At 37.1% G+C, this 24,365-nt stretch overlaps 2 protein-coding genes and 2 long non-coding RNA genes across 7 annotated transcripts in view; 3 read left to right on the top strand and 1 right to left on the bottom strand.

Moving 5' to 3' along the window:
* The window catches only part of LOC138181434 (three prime repair exonuclease 2), a 227,381-nt gene that overhangs the window by 117,433 nt on the left and 85,583 nt on the right, over window positions 1–24,365 (top strand). The gene's annotated exons all lie outside the window — the stretch shown is intronic.
* LOC138181415 (dipeptidase 1) overlaps window positions 1–24,365 on the top strand; it is a 247,882-nt gene that overhangs the window by 144,138 nt on the left and 79,379 nt on the right. The window lies entirely within an intron of this gene.
* LOC138181489 (uncharacterized) overlaps window positions 1–24,365 on the bottom strand; it is an 88,080-nt gene that overhangs the window by 17,348 nt on the left and 46,367 nt on the right. The gene's annotated exons all lie outside the window — the stretch shown is intronic.
* LOC138181302 (uncharacterized) lies at window positions 5,774–14,059 on the top strand. 3 transcript variants are annotated; one of them, XR_011173490.1, is made up of 3 exons: window positions 5,774–5,976; window positions 6,200–7,105; window positions 13,015–14,059. It is a non-coding gene; the product is annotated as an uncharacterized LOC138181302 (long non-coding RNA). The 3 variants fall into 3 exon arrangements; XR_011173489.1 differs by lacking the exon at window positions 5,774–5,976 and adding an exon at window positions 6,047–6,129; XR_011173488.1 differs by lacking the exon at window positions 5,774–5,976 and having other exon boundaries at window positions 6,052–7,105.

Genomic DNA, 24,365 nt, shown 5'->3' with positions numbered 1-24,365 from the left:
AAAACTTACGAGATATTTTAAATTAGAGAAACGATAGGAAATATGCAGTGAAAAAATATATCTCTCTGCATACGACTCTCTGCATAGAAACACGTACATATTAGCAGAGAATAAGTTGGAACGGGTGCAATTGCTAAGTTGTCGCGTGTCACTCGTATACGGTGCACAACATGCCTGAACAAACTTCACGCACGAACCGAACACGATGAAATCTGCTACTCCGGATGAAAATTTACGACGAAAGTTACGACTTGTACGTATCGTAGATTAAAAGCAAACCGACACGGGAACCGTAGCAAAACTGTAGAATCTGCTGGGTGCCGAAGAAGTTTAGGGATCGGAAGCGGAAATTGTTGGAACCCATGACTCGATTTGCCGGTCAGTATCGAGCGCGTAGCGCATTGGTTCTGGATGGTTCGCGCGCAAACAGTGCGCACGCCTGTTCGTCGATGCGGTGGCGAGCAAAACCACGATGCAGCCGGCAGACCGAACGACTTGGCCGAAGTTGCAAACTACGGATTGCATCGCCGTTGCGGTCGCCGCCAGCTATACCAATTTAATTGCGAGTAACGCCCCGCGTTCACCCCCGTTTCACCGCCGGAAATTTAATAGCTGTATCGCTCGGCCGATTGCGCGCGTGAATCACTACGATGCCCTGTTTTCCCGCGGATCGCTACGAGGCTGTTCGACTCGCTTTTTAACGAGTTGATTACCCAGCTCGATAGATTTTCACGTCTTTCGTTTTTCCGCTCGTTCCTTCTTCCTCCTGTCCCGCTTTAATCGCGGTTTTATCGCTTTGTTTTTAATAGTCCCTTGTCGGCGACAATGTTTTTAACACGTTTCGCGTCGAACGGATTGGACGGAAAGGAGTTTAAAATAATTTCGATTCGTCGTAAATGGAATTTGATGCGGTTCTGCGTTCTCACGGGCACAGGGGAAGGAATGAAACTTAAGCGGAGATTCGTTTCGCCGTTTGAATATTGGAAGATAGACACTTTTGTTCCAATGTCGTGGGAAACAATTTTTAATGTTTAATTTGTGAATATTATTAACATTCTGTACGTTTGTTACATATTTTGAAATTCTTATCGGCGTACAGGTAAATCAGCGTAGTTGTAAGTATTAAAAGTTTTTGGAGAAATCAATTATTGTTATGAATATCGCACAGATATTGATACGATGTAAATGTAAAGAGATTGTTAAGAACGCAAAATTAAGAGAATTTAATTGGAAAAAAATAATAAGTACGTCGTGGGTTTGTTAATGTATCGCCTTTTTCTTGTCTGCTTCGTCTCTCTTATCTCTGTCTTATTATCAGTCTTCTTTCGTCCACCAGAGTCGTAGTTCTGTCAACCACGATAAGAATGAATTTGGTTTTTTACCGAATTAAGTATACTTTATATATGAGGAAGATAGTAATGAAATTAAACATATAACAAACGAATAATAATTCTCCAGATATCAAAAATTGTTTTTCTAAAATATTGAAACAAGGTACCTAGCCTGTCTCTTCTTAAGTTTATTTTTCAGAGCATTGAAAAAGTAGGAAGCTTGTTTCCTTCTCATAACAGCTAGATGAAGGTTCTTGAAAGCCTCGAAAGTAAATTTAATCAAGAATAAGGAAAATTTACTTCTTTTATCGTATGCTTTTTAATGTTCTTCTCATAAATTTTATATTTGGAATTTCTTCCCGATGATTTTTAATATTTTGCATGGTTTCTTCACCGATGACCATCCAATTTCTTTTGAATTATCTTTAGATCAATTGTTATACTCTGAAAATAGTATCATCGTCGTCTTCTTCTTTTTTTCTTTTTTTTTTTTTGGTAACAGGTTTTCGTTTCATTTCGCTATGTCCACTTTCATTTCCTACCTTTCCTCGCTCTTGTCCCGTTTACTCTTTCTCCATGAGAAAGAACGTCGCCTAGGGAAAAAAGCTAGGTCACCGTTTAAGGAATTGGTTTTCAAGCTCGTTTAAAATTCTTCTCGAGGAAGTACGGAATTAAGGGTCATGGAGCAATTTAACGAACACGTTGATCGATATAGTCAGTTATTTAACGCGAAGCTCATCATGGAAGGATAAGAATCGCCCTGTATCTGCTGTCTTATTCCTTTTTATGTTATTTTTGATAAGATCGCATTACCCTTTAGTTTAAAAATACCACTTCAAATTAGAAATTCAAGATTTGAAAATTAAACTTTGAAACGTTTGAGAACTGAACAATTCAAAGATTCAAAAATTCAAATATTCAAAGATTCAGTTACTCAAAGATTAAAAGATTCAAATTTCAAAGATTCAAATATCCAAATATTCAAATACTCAAATTTCAAATATTCAAAGAATTAAAGATTCAAATATTCAAAGAACCAAAGATTTAAATATTCACAGATTAAAATATTCAAAGATTCAAAGGTTCAAAGATTCAAATATTCAAAGATTCAAATTTTAAATATTCAAATTTCAAATATTCAAACATTCAAAGATTCAAAAGTTCAAATATTCAAAGATTCAAAAATTCAAATATTTAAAGATTCAAATTTCAAATATTCAAGGATTCAAATATTCTAATATCCAAAGACTCAAAGATTCAAGGATTAAAATACTCAAATATTCAAAGATTCAAATATTCAAAGACTTAAAGATTCAAATACTCAAATTTCAAATATTCAAAGAATTAAATATTCAAAGATTCAAAGATTCAAAGATTTAAATATTCAAAGATTAAAATATTCAAAGATTCAAAGGTTCAAAAATACAAATATTCAAAGATTCAAATTTCAAATATATGATTCAAAAATTCAAATATTCAACGATTCAAATTTCAAATATTCAAATATTGAAGGATCCAAATATTCAAATATCCAAATAATCAAAGATTCAAATATTCAAAGACTTAAAGATTCAAATACTCAAATTTCAAATATTCAAAGAATTAAATATTCAAAGATTCAAAGATTCAAAGATTTAAATATTCACAGATTAAAATATTTAAAGATTCAAAGGTTCAAAGATTCAAATATTCAAAGATTCAAATTTCAAATATTCAAATTTCAAAGATTCAAAGATTCAAATGTTCAAATATTCAAATATTCTATGATTAAAATACTCAAATTTCAAATATTCAAAGATTCAAATACTCAAAGATTCAAAGGTTCAAATATTCAAATATTCAAAGATTGAAATTTCAAATATTCAAATATTCAAAGATTCAAACATTCAAATTTTCAAAGGTTCATATATTCAAAGATTCAAAGATTCAAATTTCAAAGATTCAAATATTCAAATATTCAAAGATTCAAAGATTCAAGTATCCAAATATTGAATGATTCAAAGTGTCAAAGATTCAAGGATTCGAACATTCAATTATTCAGAGATTCATAATTAAAAAAAGGAAGTTCAAAGGGTTGAAAATTGTGAAATTCGGTAATTCGAAAATAGAGATATTCAAAGACTCGGCAATTCGGTGTCATTCTTCTTCGAAATAACCGTCGGTAACCATCGAAATACTTCAAGGAGCAGGAATCCGGATGGAACTTCCATAAATACGCAGAAACAATGTTCGGGAAATTATTCAACTGATCTCGTGCCACGGACGGCGTGCAATCTCAATTGCAGATCCTTAAGATGCAGCCCAATAGGGAGGTGTATCGCGTTCCAACGGTCCGGGTTTCGGCGTTTCTGGGTTACAGTGTCATGGCCCGGAGGGTCTGGCAATTGCTGATTTTCGATTGCCCGATTCCACACCGATATACACCAGCCGTGCATTCCATTATCGTGTAACAACGCGGTTCGCAAGCGCTAGTTCTGTTTGTCTCTCTGTGTACGTAACTGCTTGTTCGTATATATGTATATGCGAATATGAACTATATACGTATTGAATGCCAAATACCGGCATAAACCCGATTTCTCTGCCGGCCAGGCTTAGCTTGCGACGTCGACAAATTGAATTATCGCAAGATCCTGTCGAAGATAAGTCGCGTTCGTTGTTGACGATGACGAATATGGAGCAGCAGTGACGAAGATCAACGATAAATGCGGCATGCACGCTTTATGTCAAGGATCTGTCTCTTGTCTCTTGTCTTGTTCTTCTTCGTTGTATAAGAGATTAATTGTATGAATGTATATAATGGTGTTTATCGAGCGTGTAGAAGTATTTTAATTTATCATTCGTTAGAAAGAAGAAAAACATTGACGCTTCGATAAGAAGGCGTATTCATTCTTTGGATCATCGCTTGGTCTGCCAACAGGAAGATTGAAAGCAATTATATTATATTATATTATATTGGATATTACAGATTGTGTCGACAGTATACGACACTATAGTTTGGAAGTAGTAATCCAATTAACGTGTATATATGTGTTTATAACTACTGATCATTTATATGGAATATCGTGGTGTTTATACGTATTTATATTTTTCTCATACAAAGTAATTACAATTTTATTGCAATTACACGATAATTAAACAAATTGCTAATTTTTAGAACTACATTCTTTGTCATTTAATTTTTAATCATTAAATTTAAAAAAATATATTAATTTCTGAATCTTCAAATTTGTCAATTTTCAATGTCAAACTACAGTTCGTTAATTTTTTATTCTAATTTATATCGTAAATTACTTATATCGTTCTTATACTTTTATTACTTATGCTATTATTCTATTTGTCCGTGGCAAGACGTTGTTATAAAACACACAAAATTGCGTCGAATAACCGATAAACCTCGTGTTAAAATACATCATTTGCCGTTTACATCATCGCTCCTGCCGACATTTCCGGCAAATCTCTCGATACGATACTTATTTATAGTTTCGACCGGCCAATATTTCTTTTCATTTTGAATTACAGATTCGGCACGACTCTTTAAATTATTACGAATAAAATTTGTATCTCGTATCTCTCAGCTATGTGAGCGAAACTATCGCGCGACTCAAAATTGATACGACGTATGCGCGCGTTCGTGCATACAGCAGGAAAATAGGAGTCCTGATAAATTGTCTAGAAGAGAATTGAGAACGGTTGAACGTTGCAACGTGACACAGGTATCCAGAAATTTATTCAAATCTGATAAAACACCGAGCCCATAAACTTGAATCGGACCAATTACCTGATATCCGGCAGCTACGTTAGCCAACCAGTCTGCAAATTAATTTACAGGCTCGACTGAATTTTGTTCTTCGATCGTATCTCGTTTACCAAAGCTAAATCATCTTTCAGAAAGGAAAAACAGAACAGAGACAAGAAACTTACGAGATAAAAGGGAGAACGAAAGCATAGCGTGCATCTTGAATTTGAGTAATTTGAATTGTTTTAAATACGTATATATGGGTCTGCTAGTTTGTGTTAAGCAAAAGTTAAATTGTTCGTCTCGAGGTTGTTACGTTCAAGTATATTTAACATCGAACGAATACTTCGTGGAATATGTATAACTAAAGTGATGTATATCCAAAGCCTCGATCAGATTAGTCGACGTACTTGACTTCAGACGCACATTTAATGGAAAGGGAATATTTAGAACGCCGTATGTACGCTTAGAGTCTCAGTCAGGTTAGTTGAGTTACTTGATTTCAAGTAGATGTTTAATGCATATCTGAGATGCCTCGGTACGTGTGGATTATAGTGGATCATGTAAATGACTGTTATTCGTCTAAAATCAAGAAATGGTTGAAAGAACCTTGACTCTGATTCTCTTAGAAACATGAAAGAATATTTCAAATCAAAAAAAGACAACAACATACAGTACCTAATCACATCGGTTGCGATGATCTGAAGCCGTTTAACATTTAGCCAACCGCGCATGCCACAGCGGGCTATACGTTTCCACCGCGCATTTTTCAAAGTATCGAGGACTGATATTCACTGTTTAAAAAACAAAGAAGTCCAAAAATTATTTAAGCGGTCAATTATGATTTTATTTAACGATTTCACATATCGTTTATACAAAACATCAAATTAAAAGTATAACAAAATATAGGTAAAGTTAAAAGCATTAAAGACGACTAAAGATAAATAACACATTGATAAGTATCACAATGCATTGTAATATTTTTTACAGTGTAGTATCGTTCGATTATAACTTTATGTAGTCGTAACGGATAGTGTAATTAATTTTAACACCACTAGATTGGTGTATTTTATTATATACTGTACTTTATAAAGGCAGAGAAAGTGGCGCAATTAATTGCGAACAATTCCAGGTAAACAATAACTGACAAGAACAACAACAAAAAAAGAAAACACGGTTCGGTCACGCAGCGATGTTCTTCACAGAGGAGAGATCTTCCTATTCGGTTGGCCAACTGTTAATTGCACGCGTCTCAAAAACAAATGACTAACCCGATAAAGACAAACATACGAAGGATAAAAGCATCGAGAGGATATTTCAAACGGCAGGTTCACTTCGATGAACTGCCTTCAACTGGCTCGAGTCGGGGCAACTCGGTCAACCCGGACGAGGCTCGAAGCGAAACAGAGTGGCCAAAAAAACGAGAGAAAAAATCTCCACCTAACTCGATATCTCGAAATTATCGGACTGGAATTATAGGGACTATACCAAAAGAAAAATTGCGGGGTTTCGATGAAACGTTAAACCATAACGTTTAACGGCGGCCTTTACACCAATAGGTGGCGTGTACCGTTGCGAAAGTATCGAATTCGCGATAAAAGTGTGAACGCTTCAAAGGGTACTTTATTTCGCGGCGAAACTCAATAGCGACCTACATTTTATCCGTAACATTCCCTTTCCCCTCCTTTTGCTGTTTTTCTCTTCTTCTTCTTTTATTTTTTTTTTTTTTTCATCCTTCTTTCCCCTCCTTCCTATTGGATAGATTTTTTATCCGCAAACGGGTGCCGGTAACACGTAGTTGGGGGGAAAAAATTCATAGATTTTTATCAACGTGACTATTGATTCGAACGATGGACGTGGAACGAACGAATGCCCGCATCGACCGTGTCGTTTTTCTCTGACAACGAGTCCCACGCACTGGCGGTCGATGGAAAATCAACGTGGAAAGGATCAAAGAGCTGGAACGAAGGAGCCGGACCGTGTTTGATCGTTGTTTGAATTAAAGATGACCAGCGCTACCCCCCTGCGGTTCGTTAAAGTACGCCGCACGTATCGACCGATTGGAATCTTTCGCCTTCGCCATACGGAACCCTTCGATCCTACTAATCAATACTCCTAGTGTGAATATATTTTCTTTTCTCAATAGTTTCCTCAGGGATGCTATCGGGTCGTAAAATTAGACTGGTGTTACGGTTGCCTCGACGTGGTACGATGTTGTAAAATTAGACGAGTCTCGAGGTTCTTGTGCTTCGGAGTTTTGGTGGGAGAGTCGATAGAAATTTAAGGAAACGAGTATTTGGGTTGGAAAATGCTAGGACGTTAGATCTTTTCTTGTAATGCCACGTGAAACTGCGTTAAATGCAACGTGACAGTGCATCAATTGGTAAAGTTAGTATATTACGTGCACTATAGTATCGTAGAACTCGATGAGTTTCGATGTTTTGTTGTTTATACGTTTGGGCGCTCGATAGAAAGAAATTAGGGATTTAGGTTTTTCCTGATTGAAAAGCTTATGACGATACACAGGGCACTAAATGACAATGCGACAACGTTCTTCGCAACAATTCTTGATATTTCAATCTGTTTTCTGTCATATTAGAATATCGTAAATAACGTTTATGAATTTTTAGAGAATCGACAGGATCTTGTAAAGCTAAATATGTGCAGAAAGGCAGGCTCTTAATTGATTTTAAATGAACATGATTTTAAATGACAGTGCATCAATGCTTCGATCTACTACATTAAATTATAATCCATTACAATATGTTATAATAGACGACAGCGCGTGAGTCGTTGAAGTTACTCGGTGCTTTAATCTATTATATTATATTATAATCTATTATGGTGTGATAAATTTGCACGGCGCCGTGAATTTTCAATGGTTTTTATATATCGCCACGCGTTTATACTTTTTCAGATACAAATTTAAGTATTACAAATGTCACGCGCTTCTAATTTTTTCCACTGTAACACACGTATTATAAATTTTCATATGTTTGTCTGTTTTTACTCTAATTTCATTAATTTTTACTCTGTGTAATTACGTTGCATCGAAATAAAAAGTTTATTTATTCATACTTATAGTTGTTAGCTTCTGTTTCGTATATCTAGTACGAAGTATTACAGTTAATAAAAATCTTTATATCGTTGTATTATAAAATCATTTCTATCGTACGAGATAAGTTTCATGCAACACAGAAAAGAAAGGAAATAAAACTAATAAACGTCCTACATACGGCGAATATTCCAGCGTAACGTTCTACCAAATGAATTTATTTTATTAATCCATTCATGCCTTTCCATTAAATTTATCAACCTTCGTTTGTTGTGTTACACCGAACGTCGTTTCAGTTGTCTTCTTGTAACTTCTTCTTGTTTAACTTCGCTACTCTTCGAGCAAGTTTATTAGATAAAAAATGACAATAGTTCTTGACCATCAAGTATATTCTGTTCTTATTTCGCTCGATTCGATTCGAAGTTTATCCCGAACGACTTTTACAACGATCTTTTACGAATAAATAGAAAATCCTTCAAGATGGATCCACGCCAAACTCGATGTTGAATCGCTTCAATCCAAAGGCCGTAGTTAGGAGACTTTACGGTACTTCTCGCCAAGTTGAACGCCGAGTTCTTCGAGATCTTCGACTTTGAAGTTATGTATGTGCAAATTCTATCTGAGTGCTATTCCTATCCGATGGTCCCGTGCGCTAGACATCGCTGGCTTTCCTTCGACACAGCATCGTCACTGAACCTTACTTATTCTACAACGCTAGAAAAGTCAACATGTCAGTAACGGGATCGTCAACTATAACAACCTTACTTATTCTACATCGCTAGAATAGTCAACATGTCGGTAACGGGTTAGTCAACTACAACAAAACTCTAAGAGCCTTGCTCTATCACCAACGAATAGTGTGCCATTGCATCGCGTCTCTATACGCTAAATCATTGTCGACGATATATATCATAAGCAACGGTGTAACTTAAGTGAGAAAAACATAAATTTTATAACCCTGTGAATCACAGTGTTATACCCTCTCAACCACCCCTATTATCTTAACGGAAATCAGGGGATCGATCAACTCGTGGTGTCGATTATTATAATCGTAACGGGAAATTATGACTCCCGTTGACGTGTTTCCTCGCGATTGCGTCTCCCCGCTATTGGTCGAAAATACATTTATTCTTTTTATTATTATTATATTACATTATATTTTATATTTATTTTTATATTAATTTATCGGTAATTGTCGGTAGTATTTTAATGTCAATAACGAAACTTTTAGTTGTCAGGGTATTTCGCAGAATTTGCAGCGTGATTTATGTATACGCGTAATATACATAAATTATTGTTGCTTTTGTTATCGAATTTATTGTTATCGAATCGTAATTCAACAAATTTTGTTAGCTCGATGTTAGAGTCCTAATATAAGCCGAGAGCTATTGATCATAATCTCCTGCAAATGCTCCACAATTTGTTAAGTAATGCGACTTTCTCAACACACGAGTCAACGAAACATTTGAATCGGGAGGGACTCGTATTATTGTGCCTTGGAATACCAACGTCGTTTTGGTTTCCTATGTTCAAAGATAAACGAACTCCGGACAAAACATTATCGTCGTTATTTGTAATCGTCAACCGGAGTTACATTTGAACTTCTTATAATAACACCGGTCGATACAAATAGTCATTATAGCGAGTTATACAGTCGAATAAGCGAGTCATTGTGGCGACTCACATAGAGTCGAATAGCGAGCGTATAGTTAAACAGTAGCATTGAGCGAGCAACGATTGGGTTGGCAAATGTGCCTGCGGATTTTGTCAATACATTTGTCGCACATTTTTTTGTTTTGCCGACGTGTATGTTGTTTTCTTGTTGTTTAGACTTTCACCTTTGATTTAGTAAAATAATTGTATCGATTAGTTATTTAATTTCGTTTTTATCCCAATTTAAAAATGACGACAATAGATCCCGATCATCGCCGACATATTTTAATGTATTATTACATAAAAGGCAAGACCGTAGAGGAAGCAAAGAGGAAGGTATGTACCTTGTATGGGGAAGAAGTCGTGGACGAAAATGAGTGTAGAGCAATGTTTGAGAAATTTCGTTATAATGAAAATATTCAGAGATATATAAATGATACTTGGAAACTTGGTAAAGTTGCTTGGGGATCTAGAATAGGTGTTCGGGAATCTAGAAAAATTGCTCGGATATCTAAAAAAGGTACTTGGAAAGCTCCTCAGCAATTTAGTGAAGATCCTCAGCGATCTACTGAAGATCCTCAGCGATCTAGTGAAGATCCTCAGGGATCTAGTGAAGATCCTCAGCGATCTAGTGAAGATCCTCAGGGATCTAGTGAAGATCCTCAGCGATCTAGTGAAGATCCTCAGCGATCTAGTGAAGATCCTCAGCGATCTAGTGAAGATCCTCAGCGATCTAGTGAAGATCCTCAGCGATCTAGTGAAGATCCTCAGCGATCTAGTGAAGATCCTCAGCGATCTAGTGAAAATCCTCAGCGATCTAGTGAAGATCCTCAGCGATCTAGTGAAGATGTTCAGCGATCTAGTCAAAATGCTCAGCAATCTGGTGCGCTTGGCCTCCCGGATGAAGTTCGTGGTACCATTATCAAGGTCATTATCGATCGAGAGTGTAATGAAACAATGATTGACATTGCAAGGCTGCACCGTGTAAAGCATAAAGACGTTATGGCCAAATTACGAGAGTTTATGCGTTACAGGCAACGGAATTTAAGCCAGCATTATGTTTTTATCGAAAGGGATAAGGTGCAACGCATTAGCATCTGCGATTCGCTTCTGAAACGCAACGAAATTGATCCATTTCTGGATCGACTGATTGTTGGTGACGAAAGGTGGATAATTTATAATTTGCAACATTTACAAAACACAGCATTGATGGTACTGTTAATTTGGTGGGATCATAAAGGAATTCTACACTTTCAACTTGTACCAGAACACGAACCGATTACTGCAGACGTGTACGTTGAACATCTCGCCAAACTGAGAGATGCAGTTCAAGAAAAACGGCCACATTTGGCATATAGTAAAGGTGTTGTTTTCAAGCATGATAATACAAAGCTCCACACATCTTTGGTCACTCGCAAAAAATTATTGGAACTAAATTGGGATGTGTTGCCACATTCACCATCTAGCCCTGACCTTTCGCCTACATATAGCCATTTATTGCCTCACTTTCAGGAAACCTTAAATAATCATATTTTTAATAGTCCTACAGATTTATACTGGTATTTTACTTATTATTTTGCTAGCCTATCTGAGAAGTTTTATGAAGTTGGAATTACGACACAGCTTAGAATGTGGCAAGCGGTCATCCAAAACAGCGGGACATTGATGTTTGACTAAAGTTATATTTTTAAGCAAAAATTTTGAATTTTCCTTCTTATTTAAAGTGATTTTAATATAATCGACTATTACAATTGTATCACTCGTCTCTTTTAATAAACCAACCAACGCGTTTAATAAACCATCTCACTTCGGCAAAGATCGTACGAGTGCCGGGAAATACGCTCTCACAGAAGTATACATAAAATGTCTACTAAAGATGGCCACCTGATCATTTTGATCGCTCTACTAGTTAAATAATTAGAATCTCATCTCTACAAATCTACAAATTATAAATCTCATCGACGGGAACATTCTTCGACTATCAAAATAATCAGCGAAATTGCAGCGCTGAAAATACCTAGCCCCCTTACACAAGCAGGATCTTGCAACAGACAGTTATCGTTTAGCCAGGAACAATGTTTTCGTACCCACGTTGTGCTCCGAAGTTTACCAGCTGTCGTCTGTTCGGATCGTTCTACCTCATTTATAAGAGTGCTGAGACGCGCGCAAATGTATATCGACGAAGATCCTGGAAATCGTTTGTTAAATAAATCTAAAACTACTTTAATAAAAATTCTAAGTGTAACCTTAGTGTTCCTTTACTTTTATTTCGCCAATTAAGATCCACAATTCTCTGCAAATACGATTATTAATTAAGACGATCGAATAAACAATTCTAATTACATATCATACCTAATAAATGTTAAAGTGGTCACCACTTATAAGAAAAGTCTACATCTGGTCTTTTTAGTTTTCTCAAGCACTGAAGCCATTGACAGCGCGTAGACAAAAGACTGCGACGAAGTCAGATCATAAACAGTTTTTTTTCTTTTCTTTTTATTTGTTTATTTAACCCAAGATACAATTTTAGTTACATTTTGGTATTCATAATAAACTGTGAATTTTGGTAATGATGTGCTAGGCAAAGGTACCGATACGCGGCGGTACGACGTAGCCATACTATATTATGTGTCGGCGCTTTACATACACCATAAACAGTAGACAGGCGACGTTGGCTTCGGGGTTTTCAGTTATTGGGTAACACAGCTAGCGTGCGGATCTGGACCAGCTCAGATTGTATTCTTATTTATAATTACACTTCTATTTAAATACATTTTCTGGCTTACAATTTATCCACGAGTTTTCTCTGTTTACACATCGAATAACCTCAACAATAAATATATAAATTGGCAAACTCGAAAAAACTTCTCGCAACATTATTTCCGCCAGTCACCGACATAGGCACGGCGAATCAGAACATTTGCGAAATTCCCTTAAAACGCGACGGGATCTACCCTAAATAACACAGACGTGCTTGAAGGCCTACTGAAAACTCTATTCTCATGGAAAATATTTCCACGCACGTTTCCCGATTTAAAAGGAGGAAAAGAGAAGAGAGAAGGAAAGTAGAACAGTTTAGCCCTGCGTGTATTATTCACGAGGATATTCGATCTTCTTCTATCCCCGCAGCCGTTCGTCAGCCAGAGCCTCGAGGATGCAAACATTCTCGCAGCCACGCACTAAGGGTGTACGGCGAGATTTATGAACGTGAAAGATCCTTAAGAGAATTACCTTTGCAGGTGGCATGGTCGGGAAGAGGCCACTTCCTTTTAAAAGACTCCGATGCGAGCCACGAAGAAAGATTCCTCGACAAACTCGCTAAAAAGGATTACCTTCTCTCCTCTGAAAGGGCTCTATACAAAACTGCGCCGTTGAGCCACTCGAATTGACATCCTCTCTGCTTGATAAACGATCCCTGATTCGTGTCACACACGAACATTAGCGAGATGCTTTCAGAATACAATGATTAATCTCTGATTTTTGTTTATCGTTTTTCGCACGTTTCTCCTTCATTTTATATTTATTCTTTTTATTATTATTATATTACATTATATTTTATATTTATTTTTATATCAATTTATCGGTAATTGTCGGTAGTATTTTAATGTCAATAACGAAACTTTTAGTTGTCAGGATATTTCGCAGAATTTGCAACGTGATTTATGTATACGCGTAATGTACATAAATTATTGTTGCTTCTGTTATCGAATTTATTGTTATCGAATCGTAATTCAACAAATTTTGTTAGCTCGATGTTAGAGTCCTAATATAAGCCGAGAGCTATTGATCATAATCTCCTGCAAATGCTCCACAATTTGTTAAGTAATGCGACTTTCTCAACACACGAGTCAACGAAACATTTGAATCGGGAGGGACTCGTATTATTGTGCCTTGGAATACCAACGTCGTTTTGGTTTCCTATGTTCAAAGATAAACGAACTCCGGACAAAACGTTATCGTCGTTATTAGTAATCGTCAACCGGAGTTACATTTGAACTTCTTATAATAACACCGGTCGATACAAATAGACAAACGTGCTCTCCAGGACAGTCAGTATAGCGAGTTATACAGTCGAATAAGCGAGTCATTATAGCGAGTTATACAGTCGAATAAGCGAGTCATTATAGCGAGTCACATAGAGTCGAATAGCGAGCGTATAGTTAAACAGTAGCATTGAGCGAGCAACGATTGGGTTGGCAAATGTGCCTGCGGATTTTGTCAATACATTTGTCGCACATTTTTTTCTTTTGCCAACGTGTATATTGTTTTCTTGTTGTTTAGACTTTCACCTTTGATTTAGTAAAAAAATTGTATCGATTAGTTATTTAATTTCGTTTTTATCCCAATTTAAAAATGGAAACAGAATGTATGAATGTAGGAGACAAGCATTTCGGACATATTTTATTATATTATTTCCGAAAAGGCAATAACGCAGTTCAAGCACAGAAGAAGTTATGTGCCCTATATGGGAATGATGCCTTCCATAAAAGGAAGTGTCAAACATTGTTTAAACAATTTCGTTCGGGTGATATTTCACTGAATTTTCAGTCATCTGCCCGCCGAAATGTAATTAATGAGGACTTTATCAAGGCCATTGTCGAGAGTAATCCTTATTGCACATTGAATGATATTGCATACAGGGCCAAAGTATCGTGTAGATCCGTTCAAAGAAAATTAAGACAGCTTAAGTTTAGCAAGAACCAGAGTTCATGGGGCCATCGTGAGCTTGTCGAAATTGATTGGGCGCAACGCATTAGCGTCTGCGATTCGCTTCTGAGACGCAACGAATTTGATCCCTTTCTGAAACGGCTGATTACTGGTGACGAAAGGTGGATTACTTGTAACGTTAATAATTGGGGAGAATCGAGAATGAAGGGAGAGGTGTTCATTGTACTGATAGTTTGGTGGGATTACAAAGGAATTCTACACTTTCAACTTTTACCTGGATACAAAACGATTAATGCAGAGTTCTACGTTGAACAACTCGCCAAACTGAGCGATGCAATTCAAGAAAAGCGGCCAGATTTGACATATAGCGGGGGTGTTGTTTTCCAGTATAATAATGCAAAGCTACACGCATCTTTTGACGCTCGCAAGAAATTATTGCAACTAAATTGGGATGTGTTGTTACATACACCAGATAGCCCTGACCTTTCGCCTACAAATTACTATTTATGGCGTTACTTGCAGGACTCCTTAAGACATATATATTTTAATGACTTTAATGAGTTAAACTCGTATTTAATTCAGTTTTTTGCTGACGGATATCAGGAGTTTTATGAACAAGGAATTATGACACTGCCTGTAAGATGGCGACAGGTCATCGAGAAGGACGGAAAATTGCTGACTGATTTGTTTTTCTTTTAAGCAAAAATTTTGAATTTTCCTTCTTATTTAAAGTGATCTTGATATAATCGACTATTACAATTGTATCACTCGTCTCTTTTAATAAACCAACCAACGCGTTTAATAAACCATCTCACTTCGGCAAAGATCGTACGAGTACCGGGAAATACGCTCTCACAGAAGTATACATAAAATGTTTATTAAAGATGGTCACCTGATCATTTTGATCGCTCTACTAGTTAAATAATTAGAATCTCATCTGTACAAATCTACAAATTATAAATCTCATCGACGGGAACATTCTTCGACTGTCAAAATAATCAGCGAATTTCCAGCGCTGAAAATACCTAGCCCCCTTACACAAGCAGGATCTTGCAACAGACAGTTTTCGTTTAGCCAGGAACAAAGTCTTCGTACCCACGTTGTGCTTCGAAGTTCACCAGCTGTCGTCTGTTCGGATCGTTCTACCTTATTTATAAGAGATCCGTGCCACTTTCGTTGCGACGAGGAAATCTCGAAGAGGGGACTGAGGACAAATCCAGTCTGATTACGAATTGAAGATGCACTAGCGACCGAGAGGAGAGGTTTACCCAAGCTCTTTCGTTCCGTCAACGGAATCACCCCTCGGGCGAATACGGTTCACAATCGGCTGAATGGCCAACAAAAAGATCTTGAAGGGATGATCGACAGTTAGAGTCGGTCTAGCTATCCTGTTTGTCTCGTATTCGATAAGTCTCTTTGAATTCTCAACAGCCTGCTGAGAAGTAAACTTGGTTAAATCGAGACGATGTGGTGAAGTTGTTGACGCAAAGAATCCAAGTACGTGGTGAGAATATTAATCGACTTAACAATAAATATTATAAAATAATATAGTGAATGTTAATAAATATAATTAGTAAAATATAATAAGTGTATTGCAATATTGTATTATCATGGATACTATTGGTTCGCTGGAAGATAGAAGAGCGACGCAGCTAAGAAAAATAAGTTTGAAATAAGAAATTTTTGATAAGTGGATCGTACGTTCGCAGTAAAAAAAAAAACGTCATGTCTTTCGTAATTGAGATAATAGTCTTTGGAGTCAAAGGATCGAAAACGGTATTATTAAACAATAGGATAATATTCGTGCATATTTTGTCTGCTATTAAGAAAAGGGTTGAAAGAGTAGTGGAATTGCAACATTTTTCTTATTATTTATCTCATAAAGCAGTTCACTTTTAGAGTTAATTTTTGGGTCTCAAGATCCATAACTTCTGAAATGTATCGCAATAAGGTATATTCGGGGAGAGAAACGAGAGATCGCGTGTAAATTTCGGTTACAGTTTGAGATAAAATTAGATTATAATCGTAGAGCGTCGATTTGCGACTGAGATTACGAATTAACGGTGATGCTACACGTTTGTCAATAAGATGTCCAGTGTTGGGTTGTAAATAGATAAAACTACGATTGGCTTAAATAGAATTATCACGAAGCGATGAAAAAAGTGTAATCTGAAGTTGCTAATCTTATTATCAACTTGCGAACTAACTCAACGAGGGTTGGTAACTTAGTTCGAAAGTCAATAATAATTTTTAACGCTTCGCAAATAAGCATCTTCCTGTCTTACGTAAACCGATCTAATTATCATCTAACTACCCTTGCACGATAATTTACCAATTAATGATACGAAGCAATTAAAAAACATTACGAACGATATCACAAACTTTTGCTGTAAAAACAATTTCTACAATTTTACAATTTCGTGCCAAGTAAAACAATCGGCTAACTTTTAATTCGTAAAATTCACTTCTGAAACTATACTCGTTTTGTCGCTGATATCCTATTTTATTATTAATATAACCGATAGTACGTTACTTTCGAGTGGCAAAATTTCCTTAATTGCACGCCAGAGTCCTGTTCCACTAAATTACCAGCTAACCTAATGCATCCGCCGACTGTTAGCACCGCTGAGGCCAACAACCGCAACGCTTATTCCAAACTAAAGAACATAAATCCGGGAGCAAGAACGCGTGTGCTTTACCTTGAGAACGCTGTGTAACCCGAAAGGAAGACAAGGAAAGACGCAAACGTATGTTCGTCCGCCCAAGTTTCCAAGCGGAGAACCACTTCTGAAGGATTTCGCGAGAAAGGAGGCGAGCCTAGTTATCCGTTGATGGCCGTGCGGCGATTAAATATGCATGACCGACCACCAGTGGACCGAAGGAAGCGGAGAATTGTAAATCAGCAGAGGGTCGATGTGCAACTTCCTGGGAAAAGTAACTGAAAACAAATAGACCTCGAAGGTCTCTGTCTCTGTGTTGGTATCTGTAACCGGAGTATCCGTGACCAAAGTATTAGAACGTAGACTAGTCGTGTGTGCGCTCGCGCGCGCACCCCTGTTTGCATGGCAGTCGTTGCACAGGGTTGGTAGCACCGGGAGCACACCAACTGCGACACTTCCGTGAAACTTTCTAACGAACCGACGACCGAGAGTTTGCAGCGCTATCGATGTAAATCAGGGTCGACGTTATAATTTAATCCGGCGAGACGCGACGATGGCCTCGTCTATCGGTGTCGAAGCGGAAATTCCATGGCAAAGCCCCGTCGTCGTCGTCGTCGTCGTTGGCTGTCCCCCGTGGACATTACGTTCGACGCGATCTCGTGCATCGTTGACAAATTAAAAATTATAATTATTAACAGAATTTCGTGTTTAATCCCGCGCCTTTCGGTATTGCGTATCAAACGAGGTAAACGCGATTGGAAATGATGGCACATAACGCGTTCACACGCCATGCGAGATTCACATGTCCTGCCTTGGAAATCGATTAGATCGAAATACGTATATTACGAACGACCGATGTCGTTTTTCCTGCCATTTTTCATGCATCGTTGACAAATTAAAAATTGCGATCTTTCGCGATTTCAAATTTCGTGTTTAATCTCGTGTCTTTTGAAATTATATATTGCACGTGGTGAATGTGGGGGATTCGAGTAGGTAAACGAGCGATGGTACAAAGTAACGTTAACGAGATAGGAAGTAAGGAAAGATATTGATAGGAGATAGAAAACGAAAGAATGAAAACGAAAGATTTGAGCGATTGAGAGGGACGAAAGATTAGCAGAGAATTGTAAGCAGAGGATTTTCTAAGTCAAGTTCATTTTTTAGCCTTGAGGCCAAGCATGAAGAATGTTATTGTTATTATTGCATTAAACGAAGTAACTATATTGGAAGAGGATGGAAAGAATATTATTTAAATTTGTCGAAGGTTGTTTAAACATTTTATACGTACATTTTTCTTTCAGAGCCGCAATAGATTGAAATATACTTATACGCTTAGCGTTTAATTTTTGCAAAATAGTATTACATTTTATTCCCATACTTTTTCTCTCTTATCCAAGCGATTCACGTTGTCGACCATTTTTTAGTCTATGGAATTCCGATAACTGTCGTGACAGCTAACGCGTTAATGAACTAATCTTATTAAATAGAATTAAAAATAAGTAGAATTTGCACATAAATGTTATATTACAAAAAAAAATAAATAAATATATAATAAAAGCAAGCAGAATGTTATAAAAATGTTGTGAACACACGACTAGTGAACAACGAGGTGCATGAGATTTACATTTTTGAAACTTTGTTACGCTTTATTGAAAAACAGAATGAAACGGGCTATTTTATGAAAAGTCTTCCTTTCGTCTTTTGTTACTTTCTGACGACGTAAGCAGAAATCGAAAGATTCGAATTTAAGCAATTTAATCGCGATTCGTGTATTTTCAACTCTATCGGAAACAGACTTCTTTATTTATTTCTCCGAATGTCTTAACCCACTGGACAAAGAAAAGCTCATCATGAAACGATATAAATTCGATGTATGTTATTTCAGTAGCTCGATATTAACTTGGTGTTCTCCTCGTGATGTTCGGTTATAGGAAGACGTAAATCGATATTTCCGGTTCTGAAAACGTTAATCGCCTCGTGCCATGGAATTTGAATCGCGATGCTTCCTGTGTCGTCGATGACTCGTTAAACACGGCTGCGGAAGTTTGTCCACGCTTCGATGGATTTTCGAATGAAGCTTTCGCAGAAATTCTGATTGATCGAACGACCAGGTTGACCATTGTTTTTGGTGTAACGTAGTTGATAGCATTTGTAATGGAAATTTAAAGCTTAACCAATAACAAGTAATGTATTCGCCAAAATATACGCGAGAAACTTGGCTCGAAAATTGACTATGTTACATGAAAATACGCCTTTCTAACTATCAAATAACATTAAAATAGCATAATAAGAAAAGTGGATTTATTCGTACGTATATCTTGTATACCTTACAAAACAGAAGCAATTCGATGCAAATATTATAGTATTCGTGTTACAAGCACGTTTAAATACTTCGATATTCCCTGTGTTTATTCGTATCCACAGTTATTAACGCGTGACAATATCGTTTCAACCGTATAATATCGTACGTTTTTATTTGAATCCACATTTATTAACACGCAACGTTATTGTTTCAACTGCATCGTATTATACGTTACAGAGGTGGACATTTCAAATTGATGATCGCAATAACCGTGATACGATGAGACGATATATGTGAATAATATCGGGTAGAACAACGGCCATGGAGCTGTGTACAGGAAAAGGAGAAAAGGAAAACGGAAAAGAAATAATATTCGAGAATCAGAAATATCTCGAAATATCTTGCCTCTGATTCTGGGTAGCAGGAAATTTTCTAACGGGCAGATGTTCGATCTCAGAGAGCCATCCTCGAATTCTTTCAACCCTGCCGTGCAACAAAGTCTGCGGCCAAAACCACGAAAGTACCGGAGATAAACGATTTTTACGTATTTCCGTTGAACGATTGTTTTTCGGTTTCGCCTTTGTTCCCGCTGGGAAACGTATATGAAACGCGCGTGTACATATTGGATAATATTGCGTTCCGTTGGTCCGACGGAACGTGGAAATTAAACTTTAGGGATAAACTGGAAACTTGGCGTTGAACGTGGGAAAATGACCACATGGCGAATATTTTTATTTCATATTTTTGTTACGTACATTTTCCAATTGTGTTTGACCATCCGTCGTTGAGTTTCCATTGGTATTCATCGTATGTACTATTGTTTAAATACTATAATAAAACAGAATGATGGAAAGACCGATAATGGATCGTAACATTTTCGATACTCTGTTCAAATTTGTAGATAATGTGATTAAAAGGTTCGATGGAAAAATGATACGAGTGCGTGTTTACAGAAAACACACACACACACACACATACAGGGAACGATACGTCTCTTTATTATCCATATTTTTATCCGGATGAGAAACTGTATATACTTGTTTTACTTCATATTTAATGTCTTTTGAATATTTGAAAATATGTAGATTCTTTTATAAAAATTTAAATTTATCTCCAGTTTTTGCAAATTAAGGATTTTATACCATTCATCTATATCGCTTTTCCATTGACATTTCTTTAATTATTATCGATTAATACACGTGTCATATAGACATTGATAATAAAATAAAACAATATAGAGAAAAGTTTACGTAGAAATCGTAGAAACGAGTGAGTGTTACCACGATCTATCTTATCCTACTATGAAATACACTTGCCTTTGCTAACGCATACGAGACACGTTCGTATTCTACTTGTCGCATCAGGCGCAGTTCCATTCCAGTTGGCTGGCTAAAGGCGTGCCTTTACTTGACTAATGTAAATACAAGCTCTACTTGATACACATATAGAAACGGTTTCTATTTTACTAATCCGATCAGGTACAACTTCCATCACAGTCAATGTCAGTTAATACCTCGCAGTGTCACATTTGCCTGACCAAACAGGGATTCTACTACTTACACCTGTAAATTTAATTTCATACATTGGAAAGGTCTGTATCTTACAGATGTCTTCTCTTCGAGGATGTTAACATTTCGACTAAAACATCGAGGAAACGGATACATCTTTAATATAAAATTACGATATTTTTATTTAACGCTGTTTTACTTAGATTATTCCCATTATTTAGTTACGCGTTAAGAAAATTTGTTTTCACATATTCTTTAACTAACGCGCAACCCTCATCGTAAAATTGCAATAAACAACAAAATTTCACGTATATTCACTCAGGTTTCTGAAATTTTCACAGAGTTGTCGAATTTATCTATTAGGTTGTCCGAAAAGTTTCTTTCATTTTATAAAGAAATAATAGACGCACAATGGTTTTCGTTTTATATTAGTTTAATGAATCAAACGCAAACGTAATAATAGAAATATAACGAAATAGATGATACCTAATTCAATAAAATAATATAAAACAGAAATTGTTGTTCATCTATTATCATCTTATGAAACAAAAGAAACTTTTCGGACAACCTAATATAATCGCGATTTAGTTTCACAAACTTTTCTAAATCGTATACGGTCTATCGCTGATTTATTTACTTCTTTCGCTATATATACATGTAGTAACTTATATGGGCTTAGAGTAAGGACAAGTAATGATGTTTTATTTAGAGTTTAGTGTAGTTTAATAAGCGATACTCGATACAAAGGACTGATTACAATCTCGTCGTACGTCTTATTATCATACTCTCCGGCTCCTCCACTTACACTCTCTGACTTCTCGATTCACACTGCGCGACTTCTCAACTCACACTGCCCACTCCCAACTCGCATTCTGCGTCCTCTCAACTAACATTCTGGCCGTTCTAGCATCCCTTTGTCTTTTCCTAGGCTCACCACGCGCGTGTTCCGCAGACGCTCGTTGCCAGGATTACGTAGGCCTTTTCTACAAAACTATGCGCTTGAAAAGACCGACGACACATTGATGGACCCGACGGCGCCTCGGCTCTCGCGACATTGTTCATGGTTAAAACTTGATGTTTCTTAGGTCCTTTTCCCCGATACTACATATATATGTCGGGTTGATCAGATTGACGTTAGACTTAGTGGCGTGTAACGTATCTTCATTAGGACAAGCCATCGTTCTTGTTCAATGGAGATTATATTTACAATTATAAGTACAAATGTTGATTTAGCAGAGTTTGACAATTAAACGTGTTGATTAGACACTACTTTTGGGGGTAGTGTAGTTGCTGCCAGGTGAAAAGGGAATGCGCGTTTCGTCCCGGGACTACCGGCGGACTCGTCAGTAAGGCTATGCCCGGTTTTTTTAACGATGTTTATTTAATCCAAGATACAATTTTAAATACATTTTGGTGTTCACAATAAACTGTGAATTTTGATAATGATGTGTTAGGCAAAGGTACCGATACGCGGAGGTACGACGTAGCCATACTATATTATGTGTCGGCGCTTTACATTTTTTGTGTTTAATACAATTAAATTTTGTGTGTTTGGGTTTAAGCCGCTGGGGAGCGGAGCTTTTATATGATTTTGTTTCTTTTTTTTATTTTTTCTGTCCTGAAAACTAAGGCTATGCCCGGTAGTCCCTGCCTTAGACGTAGAGGGAGTCTCGCTAGATGCGGTATTTGTATCATGCGTCCGTATATTCGACCGCTAGCGAGACAGACAGCCTCTGTTGTCGTCGTAGTAGCCTTCTGGTGTTGGCGGTTGGTACCCGGATCGCCCAAGAGGTGTTAGGACCGCGTTTGATGCCTCGACCTGTCGGCGTCCTGTTGGTACCGATCCGCCACACACTCTTGATGTTAAAGACAATGTTCTTAGGTTCAACAACGAATCCACGGTCAACGGGAAAACTCTTTGTACAATTGAATCTATTTTGAAACACAAAGTGACGTTAGCTGTGACGCGCGGTATCTTTCTGACTGACAAGACGATTTGTGCAAACTCTCCAAGGTGATCGCAAGAATAAAAGACTGATACGATCACATTTGTCAATCGCATATCGACCAGGGATATCGACAAAAATTCCAGGCGCCGTTACTAGGCAGACCCGCGTAGAGCCGTCGTTGCTCCTACCCGGGGCTTGTTTGTTAATACAGCGTGTGTCCCTGGATATTGATACTTCTTCTGTTAAGTAAAAACGTTCATCCCGTGACCGTGGCTACGTTCGACGACCAGTTGTGTCACCTGGAGCCCAAGCCCACTGTCACGAATCTCGGGCAAACGTAATCAGATCGTATCGCAACAACTACTTCCAAGTTCTATTATTTAAGTACAGCTGTAATGAATAGTTTAGATCAAAGTATCGGGGATCTTCGCAAAATTCCAAAAGAAAGGCCCGTTGTCCCTACATCTCCGACGTATATATCGCTCTTCGATTAACATTAAAAAGGGAAATGACAAAGGAGGGAAGAAAATGTCCCTTTATTTATCGTTGAAACGAATATGATCGAAGTTGTAAACTATCAAAGGCTCGCAAAGGCGATTCATGCAAAACAATGCGAGGCTACTGGACGGCTGAACGTTGTTTAAATATTGAAATACGGCCAAGGGTCAAGAATTATTGAAGTTTTTGCAGTCATTTTATGGTCAAGGGGGAGAAAAGAAGTTTCCTTCACGGTATCTCGGACAGAGTGGCTTTCAAGATCGGCTTTGCGAACGGGACCTCGCAACCCCTTTAAAACTTCTCCACTTCGCAGATTTCGACCCTCCGCCACGCCGTCTCTATTTTCTTCCTCGACATCGCCGTCACGTGTTCTTAACTTTTGCGAAACGTTTTGCCTTTCGTTCCCTCCGCGCCCAGTTTTTCGACCGGCCACCGCGAAAATTTCTAATTGGAATCTTCTAAATTCGAGAAAATCCTTATTACGTTTTCCAAACTAATAAAATTTAGGAATAGTTAGAACGTACTTCCTTAATTTTCACGTGAAGTTGACAAAAAGTTAATTCCGCAAAAGGCTAGATAGATGTGGCTGTAAAATTATTTGCAACCAAATACAATTGTAATTGAGCGTGTAAACCAGTTCGCGTTCTTTGCATCGTTTTAAATCCAACAATCGTGTGCTTTTATTTTTAATTTTCTTAAATTTAAGAATCTCACAACGTATGAAAGAATCGTAGTTGCATACGTGGAAGTATTATTTTTTAAAATATCGATAGAATTCTTACCTGTTAAAGCAACGGCGAAATTGGCGCGCAAAATCAACGAATTAAGAATGGTTCTAAAGGTAGAGCACGCGCGAAATAAAATAGAATTGCTCAAAAGTAAATTCAGTGCTATTCGGCAATTAATTCAACATTATCTCTTTAATATCTCTTAATCTTAATATCTTCTTAATCTCTTAATCTTAATCTTTAATATTTTCTTTAATATCTCTTCTCTATTTTACAA

Source organism: Bombus flavifrons, chromosome 1 (genome assembly GCF_040668555.2).
Source record: "Bombus flavifrons isolate JBK064 chromosome 1, iyBomFlav1_principal, whole genome shotgun sequence".
NCBI lineage: Eukaryota > Metazoa > Arthropoda > Insecta > Hymenoptera > Apidae > Bombus > Bombus flavifrons.
The sequence above is the reverse complement of the archived record's forward strand: the minus strand, read 5'-3'. Positions and strand labels throughout refer to the sequence as shown.